Raw genomic sequence first — 8,956 nt, forward strand, 5'->3', positions numbered from 1 at the left:
GGCTTTCTTTTGTTGACCATTAGCATGATAGATGGTTCTCCATCCCCTTATTTTCAATCTGTAGGTGTCTTTAGGTCTAAAGTGGGTCTCTTGTAAACAGCATATAGATGGATCTTGTTTTCTTATCCATTCTGTTACTCTATGTCTTTTGATTGGATCACTGAGACCATTGACATTTAGAGTGAGTACTGAAAGATACAAATTTATTGCCATTATGATGCTTGTAGAGTTGGGGTTTCTGGTGGTGTTCTCTGGTCCTTTCTAATGCTTTGTTGCTTTTGCTATATATATATATATATATATATATATATATATATATTTTTTTTTTTTTTTTTTTTTTTTCATCTTTTTTCCCCTCAGAGAGTCCCCCTTAAAATTTCTTGCAGGGCTGATTTAGTGGTCACAAACTCCTTTAATTTTTGTTTGTCTGGGACACTTTTTATCTCTCCTTCTATTTTGAATGACAGCCTTGCTCGATAAAGAATTCTTGGCTGTATATTTTTCTGACTCAGCACACTGAAAAAAATATGGTACGCTTCACGAATTTGCGTGTCATCCTTGTGCAGGGGCCATGTTTATCTTCTCTGTAGCATTCCAAGTTTAGTATATGTGCTGCGGAAGCGAGCACAAACCAGTCATGACTCTTAAGGGAAGTGAGTTTTGGTCGTTTGGGAACCCAGGCCCCACTAGAACCCAGGTTCTAGTTCTTTACAGCCCACCAGCCAATGGAGAAAAAGAGAGAGGAACACATACTGGAAGTAAGAGCTGGATTGAAAGCAGCACACATCCCTTCCACTCACTTTCTACTGGCCAGAACTTACTCGTAGGACCACATTAGCTTCCTGCTAAGCGTTTTGCCAGGGAAGTAAAGAGCTCATGGATTTTGGTGAGGACCAACTTTCTCTACACAGTTCTAGCTTTTTAAAATGCATCTCTGTGTATACAATGGAGTATGCCTCGGCAATCAAACAGAATGAAATCTTGCCATTTGCAACCACATGGATGGAACTGGAGGGTATTATGCTAAGTGAAATTAGTCAGATAAAGACAAAAATCATATGACTTCACTCGTATGAGGACTTTAAGAGACAAAACAGAACCATAAGGGAAGGGAAACAAAAATAATATAAAAACAGGGAGGGGGACAAAACAGAAGAGGCTCATGAATACAGAGAACAAACTGAGGGTTACTGGAGGAGTTGTGGGAGGGGGGTGGGCTAAATGGGTAAGGGGCACTAAGGAATCTACTCCTAAAATCATTGTTGCACTACATGCTAATTTGGATGTAAATTTTAGAAAATAAAAATAAATAAAATGCATCTACACAGTTAACCAAATTAGCAAACCTTTACCTACTCTAGCAAGGCACTGTGCCTGGGGAATCAGAGCCCATCATGTATGTTCACCATGAGAACGCTCTGGAGACCACAGTACCCTACTTGCAGTTCCCACCACAAAGTGACAGGAGCCACACACAGCTTCCTTTTTGGAGAATCAGGCCTCAGATGTGATACAGTCCTTGAGTCCTTTGCCTGGGTCACACTTTTCCAATAATAGGAGTTGTTGGGTATCAGGAATACGCATGAGGAGTATGGGAACCCAGTTTATTTTAGAGGAGGAAACATTAGGAAAAGGTATAATGTCTCTGGCATTTTCCTAAGACCTCTCAAGATAATAATAGACTCTGGACAGCCTGCATGTGCCCAGTTTGAAGCCTTCCTGAAGAAACTGTGTTCTGCTTTTCTTTCAAAGTACTTCTTGTCTCAAAGGTGTGTTTCCTTTTGCTGCTTGGAAATGGAAGTCTAAACAAGAAATGAGAATGGTTTTGCAAGGAAGGGTCAAGAGAGGCAGCAATTGTTGACATGAGATGGAAGCTGAAACAGTGAGAATGCATCTTACCATCCTTTTACTTTGCAGAGCATAATTGAGGCCCCATATGCTACTCTTTGAAAATGGACTTGGTTTTGCCCCGAGGCCACACTTCCCATGAGCAGCTATCTGCTCCTGACAGCCACCTTTGGCTCAAGAGTTCCCCAAAGGGTTTGCTGGACTTTTTCCTTTGACTTTGTGGCAGTCTCAGACACTGCTACCTGACCTTTTCTCCTCTCTCTCACCAGGGGACTGACTTGCATCACAGTCTGATGGCTTGCCCAGCCTCTGGCTTCTTCCTTATTCCCTTTTCCTAAGAAAGTCCCCACACCCCCTTGGTGGCATCTTCTTGGGAGGACCAGACTGACACGAAAGTTCATGCTTAATATTACTTTGTTGACTATTATTTGCAAGGAAAACACATACAAAACATGTGTATACCACAACTTTCCACAAAGGTCACTTCTAGTAAATCTTCCTTTAACAGTCCTATGAATTAACAAGGAAATGAATAATCAAGAACTTGTGAAGGGGAGTGTGGGATAGATCATGAGGTTTGGGGCACTATTAAATGGTATTTGGCTAGGAAACAGGAGCCTTATCTCTTGAGGTCCTTAAGAGCAGACTACATACAGGGGCACCTGGGTGGCTCATTTGGTTAAGCATCTGACTTCAGCTCTGGTCATGATTTCACAGTCTATGAGTTTGAGCCCTGCGTCAGACTCTGTGCTGACAGTTCAGAGCCTGTAGTCTGCTTTGGATTCTGTGTCTCCCTCTCTCTGCCCCTTCCCTGCATGTGGTCTCTCTGTCTTTCAAAAACAAATAAACATTTAAAAAAATTTTTTTAAAAAGAGCAGAGTACATATAGGAAACAAGTAGGTAATAATGTACTACTTTAATATTTATTATGTTTATTATTGGCTGTGCTGGCCTGTGCTAGGCTTAAGCACCCAACCTAGCCTAAGAGCCTGATGGACAGTACAAAATCTTTAGGTCCTACTTAAATTCCTGAATCTGTCCACCCTCCAGCCAGACACATGTGGCAGCAGACAAGGAAGCAAGATTAACCAAATCCATGTGTTTGAACAAAAGAGAAAGCAAAATGGCTGAGCCTCCTTCCCCATGAGCATAGACTCTGCCTTGCTTCACCACCTGAGCCACAGGCTTAGGAGGAACAAAAGGGCATCCTAGAAATTCACACTGACCCTGCCTACCAGTGAACAGGCCCAGAGTCTTGGAAACCAATCCAATCTGATTACTGTTCCCTCTTCTCACGGGAAGACAGGAGGAGAATAGGGAGGGGCAAGTAATACTCTCCCTCCTCAGAGAGTATACTTAGATCCTTACTGAAATGTACATTGGTCAGCTAAGAGCTGATTGTGTGTATGCGTATGTGTGTAAGGGGTTTTATGGGAGGCAGTCTCTTCCCTTAAGGAGAGAAAATTTGAATTGGGAAGCAAATACTTACAGAGCTATCAGATAACAATTCCATGCTCATCTCTGTGGTGGTTCTGAGCAGTGGGGTGTGTGGGAATAGTGCGGGCTGGGCTCACCAGCCTGAACTTCTACGAAGAGTCAGGCCTGAGCCAGACCCCAGAAGTTACACTAGGGTCAGAGAGACGGGAGGAGAGGCAATGGTTAAGGGCTCAGGTTGTGGCCTCAGACCTGGTTTAAAATCCTGGTTCCACATCTTGTTAGGTTTTGACAGGTTCCTAAATCTTTCTGAGCCTTGATTTCTTTATCTATAAAATAGAAATTGTAATCTTAAATGCCAGGCTGTTGCAAAGATTAAGTGAGATGAAACATGGAAAGTGCCCAACCTAGTGGTAGATGGCTTTTACCATGATGGGTGGCGGGGGGACCCATCTCAACAGAGAGGAGTAGCAGTAGCAGAGGTGTATGTGGGGGAACAGGAGGAGGCCAACTGGCCAGGGAGAAGAATGCACTTTGCAAGGTCGTGGGGGGTCAGGCTGGCTAATGTGACGGGCCTAGGAAAAATAGGCACTGAAGACTGGCTGTTAGTCGAAGTTCATGCAGAAGGAAATAAGGAGAGAGAGGTTTTCCAGTAGCAAGTGGCATGTGGGGGGTTGAGTGTTTAAGTACTTGAACCTCTGGGAGCAGTGAAAGAGTAGAAATGTTCCCATGGTCTGTTTTGTCAGAAAGGAGGCTGCATTCTTTCTCCTCTATGGATTCTCGCATGCAGGATCTACAGCATGGAGGAGAAGCATGCATTTTCTCATCTCAGACAATCCAGAATGCTATCAAGCAAACTTGCAAGAAAGCCGAGGGGAGAGATTGCCTGTTGTAGTACCAGTTGCTCGCAGAATTGTGTTAATATTCCATAGCTACAGCTGCATTTGCAAAGAAGATATGTAAGAAAATTAAATGCACGAGGACAATGTGGAGTCTTACCGAAAAAGTTATTTCTCAAAAATGTGCAATTTACATTTTTTTAATGAATTACAACAAACCCAGATAAAAGGCACTTGGCTTCTACTTTGAATTCCACCCTAATTACAAAATGACTAATCTATTTACTGAGCTCTTTAATCTTTCCCATATTTCCTTCTTCTCCCTGTCTGTTGAGTCAAATAGACATCCAAGCCTGTTTGGTTCTTGGACCTACACAGATGTGATTTTCTATGCCATTTTCACATTAAGTTAAATACTCCTTTACAGCCTTTTTCCTCCATTCGTTCAATCTTGACCTCATCCGAGAGTCAACATGCATGGTTATCTGTTTTTATTAAGACATTTTGTTCTGTCCTGGAAAATAAAAACTGCATGTGATGTAGCCAATTGGGATTTTAATCACAGCAAAAATGACAGCAGGATTAAAGACTCACAGCTTGATTTAAACAGCCTTGTGACTACCCCCCTCCCCCCGCCCCCATCCCAATTCATTCCAGACAAGAAACACAGGCAGTAAAGTTGGCCAGCCCCACATTGTTTCACTAAGCATTAGTTTCCTATTGCCCTGGTTCTATTCTACTGGAGAGAGTAAGATCTTTAGGTCTTATGACTTCTCTGTTTTCCAGTATATTCTGGCTTAGTCCAATTGTAAGTCTACTTGAAGGCCATTTTTGTGGCTAAACATGAGAGACAGCTTTTTTTCCTGCCTCTCCCAGGCTAATGCCCCAATAATGCTCCCTGCTCCACAACCAAGGATGCTTCTGAGCCAAGGGAATAAGAGGTGGCTCATGGATGAGCCTTTTTGTTCATGGATGCTCATGGATGGCTTAACAGAGACATCAAGATTGAGGCAGAGTATCACATGAAGAGTGTTGTTAAGGTCTATCCACATGCATCAGAATGGTTTATTCAGTATTGTTTAATAATTTGCTTTTCAATTGCTGATGAGGAAGGAAGGAGCTGTACATGCTGGAACTTTGTGATTGCTATAAGGAAAGGAGTGCAAAACTTGATCTGGTTGCTAACTGTGCCCAAGGCTTTCTGTGGCTTCTCTGAGCTATGGCACAGGCTTATGAAGGGCTTTCCACAGCCTCAGAAGCCCTTGGCAGAGAAAATCCATGCCCAGGAGCAGCTATGTGGTAGGAGAGGAAAAGAAATGCAGAGAATACAGGACATCAGAATAAGAATAATAAGGGAGAGAAGGGAGAAAAAGATTCATGTTATAGGGCAGGATGAGGAAGGGACATTCAGTGATGTCCACAGCTGCAGCCTTAACACGTCTCTTTTCCTAAATCAAATGGCCATGAGGACCTATGCCGTGGATTTTCCAGGAAAGTTCTGATTTCAAATCATTGCTCTAATTGTCAGACTGTGGGTCTTAAATGTAGGTTCAGAAAAAAGGTCATCGTAAGGAAAGTACATGAAAATAAACAAGTTACATAGACCCTGCAGACATATTTAACAATCAACTTCTTGTCCTGCTGAACATATTGAGCCTATTATTGAGAGAGAGTGAGTTATATATCTTCCAATGGACAGTATTAGCTCTGGTGATTTCTTCTCTGAATTAATTACAGTGGGCAGGGATTTCTTGGAACTAGTGCTCTATTTTGTTTTTCTTAGGCACTGTGTATGTGAGCCTCATTTAGTTGGCATTTCTATCAGTTTATACTTTTTTTTCCTTTTTTTATCTTTATTTTTATTTATTTTTTATTTTTATTTTTTCAATATATGAAGTTTATTGTCAAATTGGTTTCTGTACAACACCCAGTGCTCATCCCAAAAGGTGCCCTCCTCAATACCCATCACCCACCCTCCCCTCCCTCCCACCTCCCGTCAACCCTCAGTTTGTTCTCAGTTTTTAAGAGTCTCTTATGCTTTGGCTCTCTCCCACTCTAACCTCTTTTGTTTTTTTTCCTTCCCTTCCCCCATGGGTTTCTGTTAAGTTTCTCAGGATCCACATAAGAGTGAAACCATATGGTATCTGTCTTTCTCTGTATGGCTTATTTCACTTAGCATCACACTCTCCAGTTCCATCCACGTTGCTACAAAAGGCCAGATTTCATTCTTTCTCATTGCCACATAGTACTCCATTGTGTATATAAACCACAATTTCTTTATCCATTCATCAGTTGATGGACATTTAGGCTCTTTCCATACTTTGGCTATTGTTGAAAGTGCTGCTATCAACATTAGCATACAAGTGAGTTGGCATTTCTAAAATGTGTTTCAAGTATGAGAAGTCAGACCTCTCATAGAAGGCAATGGTATTTACTCATTAGCACTTGGGGTTCTCATTTTAATCCGGTGGATGGCATTTAAGGAATAACATTGAAACAAAATTACAAAATGAATACATGTTTATTGTAGAACATTTTCAACATACAGAAAAGCTAAAAGGAGAAAATCAATATTGCCAGTAGCCCACTGGAATAAAGATTGCTCACATCTTGAACTTTTACTTGTGGCCATCTAGCCATTTCTCCAGATTGTATGTGACAGAGGGAGCGTGTGTACATGTGTATTTCCATGTGTCTATGTGTCTGTGCGGACTTCTACAGCTGTAAAAGTTGGGCTCACAACCTACATACTATTGTTTTGTGGGCCTTTTTTTTTCCCACTAAGAACTGTCATGATTTTATTTCCATATCATTAACTTGGTTTCTACAGCATATTTTTAAACTTTTTTTTTTTTTCCAACGTTTATTTATTTTTGGGACAGAGAGAGACAGAGCATGAACGGGGGAGGGGCAGAGAGAGAGGGAGACACAGAACCGGAAACAGGCTCCAGGCTCTGAGCCATCAGCCCAGAGCCTGACGCGGGGCTCGAACTCACTGACAGCGAGATCGTGACCTGGCTGAAGTCGGACGCTTAACCGACTGCGCCACCCAGGCGCCCCTCTACAGCATATTTTTAAAAATACTTAGTTATTTTTGAGAAAGAGAGAATGCAAGTGGGGAAAAGGCAGAGAGAGAGAGAGAGAGACAGAGAATCCCACAGGATCTGTGCTGTCAGCGCAGAGCCAGATGCAGGGCTCGAACTCACAAAACTATGAGATCATGACCTGAGCTGAAATCAAGAGCTGGATGCTTAACCTACTGAGCCACCCAGGCCCCCCGCCCCCACAGCGTAGTTTTAATAGCTGCATTTTATTTTGTCATATGCCTATACTATAAGTGATTGCAGCAGTTCTCTGTTATTTGACATTAGGTAATTCCCAGATTTTTGTTTAAAAAAATATTTTATGGGGCGCCTGGGTGGCTCAGTCACTTAAGCGTCCGGCTTGGCCTCATGTCATGATCTCGTGGTTCTTGAGTTCAAGTCCCATATTGGGCTCTGTGCTGACAGCTCAGAGCCTAGAGCCTGCTTCAGATCTTTGTCTCCCTCTGTCTCTGCCCTTCCCTCACTCATAGTCCGTCCCTCTCTGTCTCTTAAAAATGAATAGACGTTAAAACAAATTTTTTTAAATAAAAAAATAAAAAATACCTATTTTTTATTTTTTATATTTTATTTTAAAAATATAATTTAATGTCACATTGGTTTCCATACAACACCCATTGCTCATCCCAACAAGTGCTTTTAAATATCCCAGTTCATCAATGTGAGGTCATGACTATGATGACTTCCTTAGATAAAATGCCTCCAGTTGGACTCTCTGGGTCCTGAACATTTTAGCGGATTCTAAATATATTGCCCAATTACCCTCCAGGAAGAGAACTGAACTTGAGTTTCAGACTCACAAGCAGTGTGAATAGTTACTGACACTGCGTATTGACCATTGGTATGTTTTCGTGTCTCTATTGGAATCATATTCATTTAGCCATACCGCAGGATTATAAAATAATAACAGTCATACACTGGGCCCTTCCTAAGGCCAGACCCTATACCAAGCATTTCACACATGAATAGCTCCCTTAAAATTCCCATCCACCTTTGGAGATGGTGTTATCAATATCCCTATCTTTTAAAGATAAGAAGAATTGTTAAGTAACTTGCTTAAACTCCACAGCTAGTAAGTGACAAATTTGAAACTGGGATTGTCTGGGGGCACCTGGGTGGCTCAGTCAGTTAAACTCTGACTCTTGGCTTCGGCTCAGGTCATGACCTCACAGTTTGTGAGTTCGAGCCCTGCATCGGGTTCTGCGCTGGCAGCACAGAATCTGCTTCGGATTCTCTCTCTCCCTTTCTCTGCCCCTCTGCTGTTTATTCTCGCTTTCTCAAAAATAAATAAATGAAAATTAAAAAAAAACAAAACAAAACTGGGAATATCTGATTTCAAAGCTTGAGATTTTGCTGACAAAATTATCCTTCTCCAGGAGTAGATAAATCCCAGGAGTTTCAGGTTTTAGATGCTACATAAACTATCTTAGGCTGGTTTCCCAGAAAGGATCTCTGAGACTTGGAGATTTCCATGCAGGAGGATTACTGGGGAGAACTCTTGGGCATAGTCCCTTTGGGTGCAGGACAGAGGCACAGAAGGAAAATGGGAAGAGGGAGAGGTTAAACAGCAAAGCAGTGTGACAAAGGCCTCAGTTGATGCCGCAGTGAATTCTGGAGCCAGGGTGCCGGCAGAGGTTGGTGCTTCAGAGTGTCCTGAGCTGGGTTGAGAAGGCCAGAGCTGTGTAATCCTGTTATTCAACATAGACCTGCCCACATAGCGGCTTGACCTTAGGT

The 8,956-nt window shown here is 42.1% G+C and overlaps 1 non-coding gene across 1 annotated transcript; it reads right to left on the bottom strand.

Moving 5' to 3' along the window:
• Nucleotides 1–521: 521 nt before the first annotated feature.
• Nucleotides 522–628, bottom strand: LOC123581557. The gene has a single exon (XR_006703821.1). It is a non-coding gene; the product is annotated as a U6 spliceosomal RNA (small nuclear RNA).
• Between the last annotated feature and the right edge of the window lie 8,328 nt (nt 629–8,956).

This window comes from Leopardus geoffroyi, chromosome A1, assembly GCF_018350155.1.
Source record: "Leopardus geoffroyi isolate Oge1 chromosome A1, O.geoffroyi_Oge1_pat1.0, whole genome shotgun sequence".
Lineage (NCBI taxonomy): Eukaryota > Metazoa > Chordata > Mammalia > Carnivora > Felidae > Leopardus > Leopardus geoffroyi.